Source organism: Mesoplodon densirostris, chromosome 3 (genome assembly GCF_025265405.1).
Source record: "Mesoplodon densirostris isolate mMesDen1 chromosome 3, mMesDen1 primary haplotype, whole genome shotgun sequence".
In the NCBI taxonomy this organism is placed as follows: Eukaryota; Metazoa; Chordata; class Mammalia; order Artiodactyla; family Ziphiidae; genus Mesoplodon; species Mesoplodon densirostris.
This window is the reverse complement of record NC_082663.1, coordinates 105,326,886-105,343,910: the sequence shown is the minus strand read 5'-3', so window position 1 is coordinate 105,343,910 and position 17,025 is coordinate 105,326,886.

Here is a 17,025-nt window from a genome sequence, read left to right as displayed (position 1 = left end):
CCCGCGAGCCATGGCCGCGGAGCCTGTGTGTCCGGAGCCTGTGCTCCGCAACGGGAGAGGCCACAGCAGTGAGAGGCCCGCGTACAGCAAAAAAAAAAAAAAAGAATTCTTTGGACTTATTCTATGTGATTTCTGCTCTGTTCCTGTGAGTATGTATGAATGTGTGTAATTAACAACGTCTTCTCCCCCATTAAATTAATCTACTTTGATGGGGGGGGGGAAGGCTTTAGAAATAGGGGAGCAATGCCAAGATTTATATTTATTAACCAAAGTGAAAGGTCTAAAAAATATTCCATTCATTCATACATTACTTTTTTGGAAGGATTCCATATTCATTAGCACAGAATGGCCTAGGTAGCTTGACCTTTAAGGAAAATAGAGGCCACAGGTGGTATTAGACTGGTGTTTATAACTTTAGGAGTCATTCTTGAAGAAACAAATGTTCATAGCATTGAAGAATTTTATGTTGAAGGTGGAAAGAAACTCAGAGCCCATCTGACCACTCATTCCCATAATTTTGTTCTTAAAGATTTTGAGCCTCAGTGAGGTTGAGTTGAATGTTGCAACAGTGAGATTAGGAGCCTGGACCCGTGGCTCCTGGTGTAGTGAAATTTTCTGTAGACATTTAAGCTATCTATATGTCAACATTTTGGGGGTCATTGTTTTATGCCAGCCACTGTACTATGCAGGCTGTATTGATGGCATCATAGTTCCTGCCCTGGAGTGGGGAGACAGACATACTAATGAACAATTCAAGTGTATTGAGACAAGTCTTCAAAAAGAGACACACATGAGCATGTGAAGGGATTTCTTAGGGGAGGTGACATTTGAAGTGAATCTTGGAGAATGAGTAAAATTCTGCCAGGTGGACAAAGAGAAGGTCTCTTCTCCTAAGAGGGAAGAGTGAACATGCCCATGGGAGTGAAAAGTGAGGCATAATCACAGAGCTGAGAGGCAAGCTGGCGAGAGGGAACATACATGTGACAGTTATAGGGCAGAAGATTAGGAAGGTAGACAAGGGTCAGACTACTTTGTATGCAGTATTAAGGACTTGGCACTTTATTCTGGAGGCAATGGGAAGCCAGGTAAAGACGGTAAGCAGAGGGCTTCCCTGGTGGCACAGTGATTGAGAGTCTGCCTGCTGATGCAGGGGACACGGGTTCGTGCCCCGGTCCGGGAATATCCCACATGCCACGGAGTGGCTAGGCCCGTGAGCCATAGCCGCTGAGCCTGCACATCCGGAGCCTGTGCTCCGCAACGGGAGAGGCCACAACAGTGAGAGGCCCGCGTACTGCCAAAAAAAAAAAAAAAAAAAAAAAAAAAAAAAAGACGGTAAGCAGAGGCCTGATCAGATATGTGATTTAGAAAGATCATAGTGTGGTAAATGTGGACTGTGAGTTGAAAGGATGGGAGATGAGGAGTAAGAAGACTAATTAGGAGAAGTCCCAAATGGCCTGTTTAACACATGACAAAAGCCTCAATGAGCATGGCGGCCCTGGGGGGGTGAGGTAGAGTGGGGTATAATGATCGGAAAGATATTTAGGCAGGAGAATGGAAAGGCCATGGTGACTAATGGGATGGAGATGCTGAGAGAGAACAGGAGGATGAGGCATGCTGGGTTTTGTAGCTTGAGAAATTATTACCCCTAAATAGGTTCACCTCTTATGTTGAGCCAAAAGATACAACCAAGCCAAAGATCTGGAGAAGGAAGGAATTATTACTTATTGTAGCAAGTAAGGAGAACACTGGGGATCTTTCCCAAAGCAGCATCTCCCTTAACAGCAAAATTGGGAAGTTTTAAGCTAAGGGTACATGCACATTCATGAAGGGGCTGCAGCAGAGGAGGATTCCGCATAGAATTGGGACAACAGTAGACAGAGTCCAAGCTTTAGTTGACTGAAGTCATGAGGGTCAACGTCATCATTCCATCCTCCACCTGGGTGGAGGCGTTAGTTCCTGTAGAACTCAAACATGTGTATCAGATTACTCTATCCTCTGAGGAGGAGCTAGGACTCTTACTGCTGAACTATTGTTTCTTGACTGCTTTTCCTTTGTTCCTGCCTTCCCTTATTTCCCTTACGATCATTGATGACTGAGACCTGTTCAAGGGCAGGCATCGTGGCCAGGCTTGGATCAAAAATGGCTTCGGGGGACTTCCCTGGTGGTCCAGTGGTTAAGACTTCGCTTTCCAATGCAGGGGTTGTGGATTTGATCCCTGGTCGGGGAGCTAAGATCCCACATGCCTTGTGGCCAAAAAACCAAAATATGAAACAGTAGCAGTATTGCAACAAATTCAATAAAGACTTTAAAAATGCTCCACGACAAGGAAAAAAAAAACAAAAAACAAAACGGCTTAGGCCAAAATGGTTTCTCCTGTGTCAAAAAAGCCATGCCTGGGTCTCTTTCTCCGGGGACCCCCTACCCTGTCTGCTAACAAAATGTGTGGGTTGATGGAGCCGTCTCTCAGGTCGCAGGATAGATGAGGAAGGAGTCATGCCATCTGAGAGGGTTCTGAGGCATTCTGCAGGCTGGCCACGGTGGCTTCTCATGGTACCCAGGACGATGTGTCCGGGAGGGACTGCCGCTCTCCAGCACACCTTTTTTCAGGCTTAGCTGGTGGTAGAGTCTAAACAGCTTACTCTTTTCACTTTGTACTTTTTTATTTCGAGATCATTAGAAAGCTCAGGCTTCTGTAAACCAAACTTGTACAACCTCTTTTCTCCCCTTATGGTCAGATGAAACCTCGCAGAAGAACCTGACAGTATTGGCAAAAATAAACAAATACTAGATTTCATGAAGGTGATTGTATTTTATTAGCAAATTTGTTTCTTGACATGTTGAAAGCAGAGTGCAGTGTGGCTAAAACAGAGAGTATGTAACCTCAGTGTAATATAGAAAGTACCTTAGATGCTTCCAATGGCTTGTTCTTGCTTATTAAATAATGATGAAAACCAGCATTTAAATCTTTCCCCTTTAATCTCTGTTCGACAGGCAGATGGAATTCTCTTCTTTTCCAAGCTTTTGTACCGGTGAGAGATAAATGTATGTAACACATTCGATTCTCACTAAATTGTTATACGATCCACTCTCCTGCTGTCAAAGCACCTTGTAGATTTTCAAACAAACAATATTTCATTTTAGATGAAATCCTTATTACTGTTTGACATTTGGGTATGAAATCAGAACAGAAATCTGCAGGCAAGTAAAAATGAACTGAGTTTAGCTGCAAGTGTTAATGCCTTTTGGTGTGAACACACCTGAAACCACACACCTCAGACTGGAACTCGAACCCAGCCAAAACTCAGATTGGGACTTGAACCCACCAGCTGGAACCCACTGTCTAGTAATTAAAATCACTTGCCTGGTGTCAGGACTTACTGAGGCTCAGGTTCTTTATGTCTCAGCACAGAAGGAATTCAGCAAGAGGCAAAGTGATAGGCAAGAAGTAGTTTTATTACTATAGGAAGCTTGTGAAGGATACACGTGGGCAGGCAAGAGGGCTCTGCCCCAGAACTAAGTGGCAAAGCAGGTTTATTTAGGGAGATACACACTCCACAGACAGAGTGTGGGCCATCTCAGAAGGCAAGAAGCCCCCAAACATGGGGTGGTTAGTTTTTATGGGCTGGGTAATTTCATAGGCTAATGAGTGGGAGGATTATTCCAACCCTTTTGTAGAAGGGGCGGGGATTTCCAGGAATTGGGCCACCCCCCAACTTTTTGGCCTTTTATGGTTGGCCTTGGAACTGTCATGGCACCTGTGGGTGTGTCGTTTAGCTAATGGATTACAGTGAGCGTATAATGAGACTCCAGGTCCACTAGAAGTCAAATCTTCCGTCATCTTGGGTCTAGTTGGTTCTAACCAGTTTATGTCATACCCTCAACGGCTATGTCATTCTTTTAAAGGTTGTGCCCTGCCCCCTTCCCTCCTGTCTCTCACCTACTTGGCGGACTCAGAAGTGCTTGTCTAGTTGTTACCCGAAAACTGGGTTCACCTCTTGATGGGTGTCAAGCCAGTAGACACAACCAAGCCAAATATCAGGAGAAGGAAGGATTTATTACTTGCAGCAAGTAAGGAGAACATTGGGGATCTTTCCCAAAGCAGTGTCTCCCGGAATAGGAGAAGTGGGGAAGTTTTAAGCTAAGCGTTCATGCATGTTCATGAAGGGGCTTGAGCAGAGGAGAATTCACACAGAATTGGGGCAAAGGTCAACAAAGTCCAAGATTTAGTTGATTGAAATCAGGAGGGTCAACATGATCATTCCATCCCCCGCCTGCAGAACTCAAAAATATATTATTATGTATATCCCTTGAGGAGGAGCTAGGACCCTGCGTTATCACTACACTATTGTTTAACTGCCTTGTCTCTGTTCCTGCATTTCTTTGTTCCCTTGAGATCAGTAATCACTGAGACCTGTTCAAGGGCAACCACTGTGGCCAGGCTTAGATCACAGAGTGGCTTAGGCCAAGATGGTTTCTCTTATGTCAAGAAAGCCATGCCTGGTTCTCTTTCTCTGGGGACCTCCCTGACTTATCTGCTTACATATTGACTTGTTATATCATTCTTTGGGCCACTACAGATGAGGGGGCTGAAGAAACTTAAAAAACAAAACAAAACAAACAAACAAAAAACCAGTCTCTAAAAGTGGTTTATAATCCTACTTGAGCAGCAGAACTTTTCTCCAAATGAAACCACATGAACCTCATGCTCTAGTCAGAATCCAACTGAGAAAAGCAGGGCTGTGACACTTGAAGCCTGGATGGAAAGGGAGAGTGAAGCTCTGGGTCCCCATCCAAGCCCCCAGCACCCTCTCCAAGGCAACCAGTGGAATGCCTAGGACTCCTCAGAGAACAGTTTGAAAACCATTGATGAAGAAGAGCAAAGATGGCCACCATCTACCACATCTTAGAAGATATACATTTTAATCTGGAATTGGCAATTCTCTTGGTACTACTTGTTTGGGTGTATGTTTCAAAAATTGCCTTTGTTCACCTCAGAAGGTAGTGTGCTCTCTCAGGCCAGCCATAGTTCTTTCGTTGTCTAACTTGGTGTATCGAGGCAAATTCTTTTACCTATAGCCACATGGCTAAGTTGCTTTGATAATTTTGAAAACCTAAAAGTGTTACATAAATGCAAGGCAAAGGGCACTGTTAGGGAGGAAGAGATTTTCTTCTACAATTCTAGGTTCTTCTGGCTAGTCTAAAAATTAAATTGACATGAGACAGATTAACAGGAGAAAAATCAAAGTTCAGTTACATGTATACTTGGGAGAGACCCAGGAAAACTGAGGAACTCACCCAAATGGCAGAAGCCTACACTGTAAATACCATCCCCAGCTAAAGATAAATGAGAATGTTGAGGGTGGAGAAAGTCAGTTATGGGAGGTTACCAGGAAAAGCCCAGGAAAGAAAGGTGATTGTGAGACAGATTTAAGTCATTGCCTTCTCTATTGATAAGAGTTTTTAGAGATTTGGTCCTCCTCTTCCTCCAGGTACAGAAGGGGAGACACCCTTATAAATGGAGATTTCCCTTACCAATGTAAATGTTTCTTACAAAAGGGCAACTCTTACTTGGCTTTCAGTGCCCTCCCCACATCTGCTTTTTCTCAGAAAACAAAAAAAAGCTTAAAACAATTAATATACTGAAGAGACATATTTTAGGGTGGCATATTCTGCCCCCTACAAAGCTCATAAAGATACCAATGATATTGTACTCTTTGGTTTCTATCTTAGTGGGTATGAATCTTCTTTCTAAACATGCATGTGTAAGAGAATTCATGCTAATTTGCTTTCCTAAATTAAATGAAATCTGTTTCTGAGCTCTTATCCCCTTGGGCCAGTAGCAAATTTAGTACCAGTCATTGCTTAGCCTCCACTCCAGTGCTGTCCTAAGGTCATGGGAAATTTCTGGGAGTTTTGAGATGAGCAGGTCATGTGATATAGTTGTCTTGGTCACAGGTGAATTGCTAATATTCTGGAAACTACATTTGAAAATAAAATATTCTTGAATTTGTAACGTCACTTCTGAAACTTTCTGGGGGCAAGAATGCTGCATGTTCCCAAAGTTGACTCATCTCAGGATGGTTTTTCAGGGCGTATATGAACTGATTGCATTAACATTTTGCTTGGCGTGCCACACAGCAAAGCCAGTTTACTGACACCAGGTTGTGGTGAAGGAAAGTACGGCATTTATTGCAGGGCACCAAGCAAGGAGAATGGGTGGCTCATGCTCAAAAGACCCAAATTCCTGACAGTTTTCAAGGAAGCATTTTTAAAGGCCACATTTGGGGGTGAGGGCTGCAGGGTGCATGACTTTCTTCTGATTGGTTAGTGGTGAGGTAACAGGGTGGTGATTCGGGAATCTCAATCATCAACCTTCTGGTTCCAACCAGTCTGGGGTCTATGTGCTGGTGCTCAGCATGTAGTCACCATCCTCCACTTGGGTGGGGACGTCGGTTCCTGTAGAAGAACTCAAATATATGCATCAGATTGTTATATATGTCCCTTGAGGAGAAACTAGGACTCTGCTTTATTGCTGCACTATTATTTCTTGACTACTTTTCCTTTGTTTCTGTATTCCCTCATGTCCTTAATTAGTAACTGTTTGAATCTACTCTTTGGAACTCAGGGAAGACCTACAAACAAGAAATGGGGGACACGAAAAGGCTTTTGTACCTGAGAAGGCCCCATAGGGTCCTGCTTAGTTTCAAGCATTTCCCTGAACTTCTATAACAGGTTCTTTGGGTCTTTACCAAAAGATCATGAGACCATTTTGCCCCAGCAGTTCTTCCATCTCTGGTTTACTTCTGAATGGTGCTGCTTTTAAAACGTCAAGATTACTCCTTTTCTATTGGTACAGGAGCATTGTGTATCACATGGAGCTATTTAAAATATTGGCAATGTCTCAGTTCCTCCCCCCACCCCACCCCACCCCCCCCGCCCCCATCTCTCTTCCAGGATTTGTTTTCTGTAATAGATGTGCTGGCTCTTTTTTTACTGGCACATTTGATATAAGCTGCCTGGCAGTAAATACTGCATGGTGCTACAGATTGCCTGCGACCTGATTTCTTAATCCTTAACTTGTTCCAATACTTGACGGCTGAGTTAGCACATGGGATGCCATAAAATGCTGGGACTGGTCTGAGATAGAAAGACAAAAAAGCCTTCCTGATTCTCCAGATTTCCTTTCAGAATACTTTATTTTTAGAGATAGAGATAAAACAGACTAAAAAGTCTATATGCAGAAGATGAACTTGGAAGTCTAGCTTGCTGAGACTCAGATGAGCTTTAGATGTTGAATGTAATCAACACTGTTTGCATTAAGTTTGGGTTGCCATTTTGTAAGTTGCCTTCTTATGCGTAAAAATGAAATGGAAGGCTTTAAAATATCTTCCTGCCTGTGGGCCACCCTGAAATTACACTGGTTTCAACAGCCATTTTTCAATGGAAAATGTGAGGCCATGTAGCATCTCCAAATTCCATTAGCAAATGCAGTGAGAGAAAAAAATGGGCCAGTATCAAAATTTTAAAAATCCTATCAATTACACAAAAAGAAGATTTATAATTTGTGACCCTGTGAAAGGCATCCACAGAAGTCAGAATTACTGATATATTTGGTACCAAATAGTTAAAAAGTTGTGGAGGAGACTGCTGGCTGTCCACTACAATCACTTTTATATTTCTCTCACCGTACTGGAAAGCTGCACAATGGCCACCCAGGTACATTACACTTCCCAGCTCTCCTTGCACTTAGGTGAGGGCAGGTGAGGTAAAGGAGGATGCAGTCTCATGCCTGGACCTCGGAATGGATTTTTCTATTTTGGTACTAGTATAAAACAAGGAAAGGTAATTTGAAGTCTTATCATTTCCTTGAATCACTAAATCTTTAAAGCACAAGTGTTCTTAGAGATGTATCTTATCTATCAAAAAATAACAGCATGTGTGGCTGTGGTGAGCATCTAGCTATAGCTCTATTTCATTTTACTTATTTTCATCACCAGGTACTCAGTACGAACTCTTTTAAAGATATGATCATATCCTTGAGTCAGTGAAAAATGTGTAGGTAAAGCTAGATGAAAAGCCACTTAGAGACATATTGAACATAGATGGGGATTTTAGTTCACATTGAGAGACCAAGGCCAGGATATGCCAACCTGGCAGGGGTTGGAGGGTTGGTGTGGAGGTAGAATACTTAGGGTTAAGCTGGAAACAGAGGAGAAAACTTACAGTCAAAACAGAACTGGAGGGGCTTCCCTGGTGGCGCAGTGGTTGAGAGTCCACCTGCCGATGCAGGGGACACGGGTTTGTGCCCCGGTCCGGGAAGATCCCACATGCTGTGGAGCGGCTGGGCCCGTGAGCCATGGCCACTGAGCCTGCGCGTCCGGAGCCTGTGCTCCACAACGGGAGAGGCCACAGCAGTGAGAGGCCCGCGTACCGCAAAAAAAAAAAAAAAAAAAAAACCCCAAAAATACCAAAACACAACTGGAGCGCCAGGGACCAGGTGAGAAGGTAAGAGTATAAACTGACAGCCCTGACAGCTGGGCTTAGGACAAAGGTCTCTGAAAAGAATCCAGCAGGTTGGCATTGGGAGGAAGTAGATGTCAAAGGGAAAGCAATGCAGGGAGTTGCACAGTCTGAGCAGGTGGTCCACAACATGGAAAGCCAGAGAAACTGAAGAGCTAAGACAAGGAAGGCAAAACTGATGCATAGCCAAAACCCTCGGGAGAGGTTCTGAGAAGGCGTCCATGCTGGTCGCAGCCAGAGACATTCTCAGTTCCAGAGAGGACAGTGCCAGCTCTGCAGAGGGAGTCAGCTGCTGTTTTATCTTTGTGGAGGGAGTCATGGCAGGAGTGAAAATCGAAGAGTTCCTGGTGGGGAGAAGGGGATCATCCCAGCACTCCTGTAACGGGGAAGGGGTATGCACTCCCTCAGAAGGTACAAGAGTGATGGCATACAGCTCTCAGGACCTGATGTGCTTCAGTCCCAGCCCATGGCAAAGTCCTGGTGACTTTTCTAAATAGAGGAGTCACACTGAAGTTAAATGTGGAGAAACAATGCAAGTGGACCTTGCCAGCCCTTGGGGGACCCACCTATACCAACTCTTTTGCTCAAGTTCCTTGAATTTTTAGATGAATCAACCTCCAGGAAGAGATGATTACAATGTGCAGTAGATGATTCTCACTTCCAAACTGCAGCTGTATTCCTGGAATCTTCCTGTGAACAAGAGAACTCACCCTTTCAAATAGGAAATAAGCTCTCTTCTGATCATTCTTAACAAAAAGTAGGCTGAAGATTTTTCTAGGATGGCAATGTCATTTTGAATTTCATGGTTCCCCACAGCAGCTTCCAGTGGAGGCTTACTTTATATCTGGATTCTCATGATTTTCAAGATGAAGGCAGCTTTCGTTTAGGATTCTAATTTCCAATTAACAAACATATTACTTGATGATAACTCTGGTTTAATGACTAACAGCCATGATTAGCAGAGGGTCAACTGTATCTGAAAGGGCAGGGCAATGCTCAGAGTCACATGTTCCACTTCCCTTAGAGATAACAATATCCAGTGTTGTTATGAATTTTCATGAGAATTAATACTGGGATTTGTGTCTTTGCTGAAGGTCTTTGATGATGAAACTAAAATAAGCAAGCAAACAAATAGCTCTTCAAGCTTCATGTGGGAAAGCCCTTAATTTATTACTTATGTCTTGTTAATCACAGGAAAACTGGAGCAAGCTAGATGGGGGAACAAAATATAATAACCAGTTAGCTGTGTGTATATACAGTGGTCTGCTGGCTGTGTATCTTTTTTTTTTTTTTTTTTTTTTTGCGGTATGTGGGCTTCTCACTGTTGTGGCCTCTCCCATTGTGGAGCACAGGCTCCGGACGCGCAGGCTCAACAGCCATGGCCCACGGGCCCAGCCGCTCCACGGCATGTGGGATCCTCCCAGACCGGGGCATGAACCCGTGTCCCCTGCGTCGGCAGGCGGACCCCCAACCACTGCGCCACCAGGGAAGCCCTGGCTGTGTATCTTGAAAACTACCTCAGACAGAGTAGAAGCCAAATACCTGAGTCTAGATTAGGAATGAAACACACAAACTCAGCTTCTTGCCCTTCTAGTTGTATTTGTCCCCGACACCAAGCTTTTCTCCATTGGCAATCCTTGATATTCCACATACATTTTAAGGGACTTAGAAGGAATCTTGCCAATCAGGTGGTTTTGTTACTGAACTCCTAGAACACCTAGTTAAAGTCTTGCCTCTGGGATCAAGGCTTTGGCTGTGCCTTGAAAATGTAACAGAACTTCTGTTTTACGAACTTGAGGATTTTGCTGTTCTTCTCTTTGTGCCAATCCACACCTCCAGAAAATTCAGAAGGGAAGTTCCTGGGCAAGGCTTCCTGTTTTCTTCCAGAGACAATTTTTCTTGCCAGTTTTCCTGATGATCTTTGCCTGAAGAGGAAAGGAGTTCTAGTGGGGGCTTGATTTATGTGTCTAAGGTGAAATCTGTGTTGTAATTTCCTAAGAACAAGCATATTACTTTAGGACAAGCAGAAACTCACGTAGCCTTGCCTTTGGTTTAGAGACCAATGAGCATAAATAACAGAGGTCAGTGTGGCAGATCCTGCTCATTGTCTCACTGAGACCTAGTCCTTCTAGCATGTTCTCCCAGACATGCTAGCCTGGAAAGCTGGAAATGGCATCTGACAGATCCTTTTCAGCTGGGTGTGCCTCTGACCTCTCTTCTCCAAGTAGACACACTCACATGAAATTTAGAAGGAGAAAAAGAGCAAGAGGCGGGGGCTATGTGCATGAGATCTAACCAAGTAGGACAGAGGCAGTGTGATTCTGGGGCTGGCAGCTGCACAGGCAGCTTCTCGGTTCAGCATTTCCTAATTGCAACAGAGACCCATACTATAAATTCTTTAACATACCAGTTCTCAAGAGTAGTTCTGGAAGCTGTTCCTTGAAACTTCAGTTTATAATATGTTCTTTCAAATCACACAATGATTTTGTGAGCTCTCTTCTATCCTGTAAAAATTTCCGTTCTCTTTATATTACCTATAATGGATTCTGTTATCTGCAACACAAAACATTGACTGATAAAGTGAATCTTTTTGGAAAGTCTTGAAAGCAGAATCCCTACAGGCTTCTTAAAGGTCACACTTTCTCTGTCTCTCTTCCATTCTTACTGCTGGCCCCAGGGATGTGGCCTGCACACCTTTTCTCTTTCTAGCTGTCATTATCTTTCCTTTATTTTTTGTAATCTAATTCTTATAACATCATCTGTAAGAAAAGAATGTGAATGTTTACACCTCCTTGACCCACTAAATCCATATCCATTTTAAGTCACTTGTCACTAGCCATGATAGAAAGCAAAGTGGGACTGCTCCCAAAACCCAGTGGATGGCAGGTATTTAGGTTTCCTTCATGAAGTTTCATGGGAGCTGTTCCCTGCCCACAGGGAACTTTAATAAGGACTACAGTTGCACACTGCTAGTCCCTTCTTACACATACTTCTTAGGTAAGCCTCACACTGTCATGCCCTCTTTAATCCCCAGGGATGGTAGTCGTTAAGATTTCTCCTTCTATTGAGTGAAGCACCCTAGTAACTACATCTATGCTTTCAAATTCTAGTGGTTCAATTATGTATCAAGAGAAACAGAAATATACCCATAATACGGGGGTCATGTTGCCACTCCTGCCCCCTTCATCCCACCTTATAGCCACAGTCACCTTAAGCCATCCTGATACTCCTTTACTAGCTCAGTCAACCCTCCCAGTCACTCACAAACTGCTTACAGTTGGGACACTGGCTTTTGAACTGGTTCCTCAGAGTTGCATAGTTCATTTAACTATTTTTCTCTATTTTCTCTTTGCCAAGACATCAGAGTTTTCAAGTCTGTTCATTCTTTTAGGAAACAAGATTCCAAACAGGTGTTTAGAATAGAAGTGTGCAGAGCAGATTCAGACAGGTAAGACTCTTTGATTGCATTTTGAAAAATTTTTACTCCTAGAAAAAGGAACCCTCCTGCACTGTTGGTGGGAATGTAAATTGGTGCAGCCACTATGCAGAACAGTATGGAGGTTCCTTAAAAAACTAAAAATAGAGCTACTATATGATCCAGCAATTCCACTCCTGTGCGTATATCTGGAGAAAACTCTAATTTGAAAAGATTCCCAATGTTCATAGCAGCACTATTTACAATAGCCAAGACATAGAAACAACCTAAATGTCCATCAACAGATGAATGGATAAAGAAGATGTGAGATATATATTTATATACACATACATACAATGGAATATTACTCAGCCATAGAAAAGAGTGAAATAATCCCTTTTGCAGCACAATTGATGGACCTAGAGATTATCATATTAAGTGAAATAAGTCAGAGAAAGATAAATATCATATGATACCACTTACATGTGGAATTTTAAAAGATGATACAAATGAACTTATTTACAAAAGAGAAATAGACTCACAACATACAAAAAAGAAAAGAAAACCTTATGGTTACCAAAGAAATGGTGGGGGAAGATAAATTAGGAGTTTGGGATTAACATATACACACTACTATATATAAAATAGATAAATAATAAGGACCTACTTATAGCACAAGGAACTATATTCAATATCTTGTAGTAACCTATAATGGAAAAGAGTCTGAAAAAGAATATATATATATATATATATTTAGATAGATAGATAGATACATAGATAGAATCACTTTGCTCTACACCTGAAACTAACACAACATTGTAAATTAACTACACTTCAATTTTTAAAAATGGTTAAAAAAATAATTTATACTCCTAGAATTCATACTCCATACAGAGATAAGAGAAGTCAAAACAGTGGGACAAGGAAGAGGTACAATGTCAAAAAAGTTATGAGCTGAAATACAAAAGAGTTTTACACAAGAAGTTTCACACCTCTTTAAGCAGGTGAAATCAGTATATCCATTTGGTTTCTGTGGTTATATCTCATAGATTCTGTTAATTATCATGAACTTACTTTTCTTCAGAGGGTTTAGTTATACCCTGCCAGAGAGCCAGTGACACTGAGTAGTGGCAATGTGACAGAACTAGAATTGAATAAGGCTGTGGTTATTTATGTCCATACAAGCAAGGGACTATGCTTTGTGGGAGATTTCAGGGGTGTTCCTTTCCGCCTCCTGATGAAAAAGTCTCTTCCATGTTGAGCTGATGCAGATAACGTAACTCCTTTGAAGGAGGGCAGGGTGGAACAGTAAAAGAGGCCTGGATTTGGAATGATTAGTTCTTGTTTTGAATCCTTATATGTTATTTAATTTTTTGCTGACCTTGGTCAAATCAGTTACTTTCATAGAACCTTAATTCAACACCCTTCAGTTGGAAATATTTATATTTTTATATCTTGTGCCCTTCTGAGGCTAATTGGAGGATCAAATGAGATAATATATTTGTTGACACTATGTAAACACCACACTGCTTTAACATATTAGTGGTCAAACCAGACTATCTCTGTTAAATAACAATTAGAGTAGCAAACTAACTCATTATCAGCCATAGCCTCTGAATCAGTTAGCCTTGTAAGTAAGTCTTGAAGTTGGGTAGTCTTAGTCCTCCACCTTTGCTTCCCTTCAATATTGTGTTGGCTATTCTGGGTCTTTTTCCTCTCCATATAAATTTTTAGAGTCAGTTTGTTATTATCCACAAAATAACTTGCTGGGGTTTTGATCACGATTGCATTGACTCTATAGATTAAGATGGGAAGAACTGACATCTTGACAATATTGATTATTCCTATCCACAAACATGGAATTTCTCTCTATTTACTTTGTTATTTTATTTTTTTATCAGAGTTTTATAATTTTCCTCATATTGATCTTGTAGATATTTTGTCAGATTTATACATAAGTATTTAATTTGGGGGGTGCTAATATAAATGGTACTGTGTTTTTAATTTCAAATTTTACTTGTTCATTGCTGGTATAAAGGAAAGCAATTGACTTTTGTGCATTAATCTTATATCCTGCAAACTTGCTATAATACTATAATTGCTTATTAATTCCAGAATTTTTGTTGTTGTTGATTCTTTTGGATTTTCTGCATAGACATATCATCTGTGAACAAGGACAGTTTTATTTCTTCCTTTCAAATCTGTCTGTATACCTTTTATTTCCTTTTCTTTCCTAATTGCATTAGCAAGGACTTCTAGTAGGATGTTGGAAGGAAATGGAGGGAGGAAACGTCCTTGCCCTGTTCTTGGTCACTCTGAATCAGTTAAGAATCTTTTAGTTGTGAGAAACAAAAATGGTATCCAGTGGTCTTAAGAAAACAGAAGAATTTCTTGCAAAGCTCATGGAGGGTTTTAAAGGATCAGGCTTAGGGAAATGGACAAAAGCCAAGAGGGTCAAGAATCAGGAAATACTGCAGTCATGTTTTAGCAGAAGCAGCCTGACCAGAATGTTACTACTACCAGTACTGTAGGATAGGACCTCTGCTACTGAAAGGACAAGTGTCTCCCCCTGTTCCCAATTAATGAAGATGCTCCTATCATTTCTGCTGATGTAAATGAATCCAAACAATTCTTGTGCTTTAGAGTTACAAGGCAAAGATTCAAAGCCCTGAACAGGAGCATTTGATTGGCTGACTCTGGGTCGCGTATCCAATAGGCTGGCTATCACTGTTAAGTAGGAGAGGCGATCTGGTGCATTTAGCTTCCATTGAAGGATGCAGTGAATAGCTATCATTAAGGCTCTGTGTACTGGAGGATCACAAGTTTTTCATCAAATTTATTTATTTAGAACTTAGCTCATTCTGCATCAAAGGAAAGTAGGAACAATAAGTTTGGAGTGAATTCAGGACAGTAAATTTTAGCTAAACACAAATGGGAGAAGAAGGGATGCTGAATAATCAAGGATCACAATAGACAGTGTACTAAAATGAAAAAGGGGCTTAGGAAGGAGTGGTAAGGGGATGCTAAAAATTACTTTATTTCACAAACACTGTCTGGAAAAGTTCTGAAAAAATTATCTAAAAACTCCTTTAAGTTGTGCAATTCTTAGGGTACATCATGTGTGAGCTGGAAAGGACTTAAGAGCTTCAAATTCACCACTCCATATGTGAAGAAACTCAGGCTGAGTGAGTTGATATGAATATACAAGTTAAGGGCAGAGTCAGGACAAAACACAATTTTCTAGACTCAAGTCCAGTGTTATTTTCATAGCACTTCATGGTATCTCTTTCCAAAAAGTGTCATTCTTTTTTCTGTCAAAAAAGGAAGAAATATGAAATATCTTAACTAAAAAATATACTCAGTGCTATTTACTGATGCAGTCCAGCTGGGCCACTGAATTCTGTACTTACCTATGACTTCTGTGTCCAGGCATTGGACAGTTTTCTAAGGGTTATGGACCAAGAAATTTCATGGAAACTTTCATGATTATTTTAGAAAGAGTAGCTTAATTTAATTAGATCAATATTTATAGCACACCCACTATATGCAAAGTCAATTGGGTATAAAAATGAGGAAAATGGGTTTCCTAACCTCAAAGATCTCATAAGCCACTGAAAGTAAAATAGGAAAGCCTACAAATATAATATAAAATGAATTTTGAATGTGATAAGCAAGGTACTAATTATAAGCTATGGATTTTCTAAGAAGGAGAATAATTACATCTAATACCACTATATTCTTCCATGTTGAAGACTTCCACTGCTTACTCATATCTGGTTCTCTAGGCCCTCTGAGCATGTGGGAGGGTCACATCCTGCTCTTGTTGCCATGTGACTACCTCTGGCCAATGGGCTACAACTAGAAATGGTGTGTGCCACTACCAAGCCCAAGGGTTTCATTGCAGTTGTAGCTCTTTTCTCCCACTGAAGTAACAGAGAAGCCATAGCCTCAGATAGTCCCGCTATAACAAAGTGAATTGTCCATGAGACTGAATGACTGAGTCACTGCATGGAGATCAGTGGCCCTGGAAAGTCTCCCGGACCCACAGTGGATATTTTGTGACTAAGAATAAACTTTTGTTGGGTTATATCATGGAGAATTTTGGACTTTTTTGTTATGGCATTACCCAGTTTATCCTGACTAGTATATCTTCATCCTGGCCTGTTCTTTATGGAAAACGTACTGCGTAAGTTAAAGACATATGTATATATATGCAAATATATACTTAATAACAAACATATTTAATAATTTAAACAATATTTTAATAAATAAGTAAAATAATTATTTAACAGCTTAAATATAAGTTAATTGAAACCTCTCTCTCTCTGTCTATATATTGCAGCATGTGTTATGTATTACAGTGCACAATTTAATGCTTGAAAAATTAGGAGTCTTTTCAAGTCTAGGTTGTCTCTATTTCTCTCCTTCCCCTCACCTTAACTGTTGTATATATTTAGAAAAAATTTTTATATTTTCCCCCCTTCACTATTAACCACCTGCTATTCTTGCATAGAGCCCAGTCTTTTACAGAATCATTCAACTCTGATTATAGTCTAAGAGTGTGAAATTGATGGGCACAAAGCATGCAAATATAGACAGTTCAGGTTGAGTAAGTACCGAAGTAGGGAATAGTCTCAGGATTCCTAATGCTTCAAAGAACAAAACTAACTAACTTAACTAAACAAAATAATAAGAACGAGAGAACTGCTGTCACAAAGGAATATTCATGTAAATGATAAAAAACATTTTGTTGTAGGGAAAAATAAAACTCATAGAGTTAGTTTTTAAAAATTTTTTTTCTGTTACTCTTTTTTTCCTTTTGGCAATGTGGTGATGAGGGTTGCGAGATGGCTGGACTGTATACAGCCAAGGAAATCAGAAGTGATGATTCCAGCCAGTTGTACTCTCCAAGAAATGTGAAATCACTCCAAGTTAAAGAGCACATAATACTGCCTGAAGTCTACTGAAACCCTTCCAAACTATGCCCAAATTAAGTCTTCCAAGTTTCATTGCTCTATTGGTGCCATCAAACAGAGCAATTGCAAATCATGAAACCTACAAGAAAACTGAAGTGTTTTTTTTTTTCAAAA